We start from the raw sequence: 529 nt of genomic DNA, 5'->3' as shown, positions 1-529 counted from the left end.
GGTCTGTCATAATACAATAGAGACAGTAGATCTAGCTGGTCTGTCATAATAAAATAGACAGTAGATCTAGCTGGTCTGTCATAATATAATAGACACAGTAGATCTAGCTGGTCTGTCATAATATAATAGACAGTAGATCTAGCTGGTCTGTCATAACATAATAGACACAGTAGATCTAGCTGGTCTGTCATAATATAATAGAGACAGTATATCTACCTGGTCTGTCATTTTATAATAGAGACAGTAGATCTAGCTGGTCTGTCATAATATAATAGAGACAGTAGATCTAGCTGGTCTGTCATAATATAATAGACAGTAGATCTAGCTGGTCTGTCATAATATAATAGACACAGTAGATCTAGCTGGTCTGTTATAATATAATAGAGACAGTATATCTACCTGGTCTGTCATTTTATAATAGAGACAGTAGATCTAGCTGGTCTGTCATAATATAATAGAGACAGCAGATCTAGCTGGTCTGTCATAATATAATAGAGACAGTATATCTACCTGGTCTGTCATTTTATAA

This window comes from Oncorhynchus keta, unplaced genomic scaffold (genome assembly GCF_023373465.1).
Source record: "Oncorhynchus keta strain PuntledgeMale-10-30-2019 unplaced genomic scaffold, Oket_V2 Un_contig_3505_pilon_pilon, whole genome shotgun sequence".
Lineage (NCBI taxonomy): Eukaryota > Metazoa > Chordata > Actinopteri > Salmoniformes > Salmonidae > Oncorhynchus > Oncorhynchus keta.
This window is presented reverse-complemented; position numbering follows the sequence as displayed.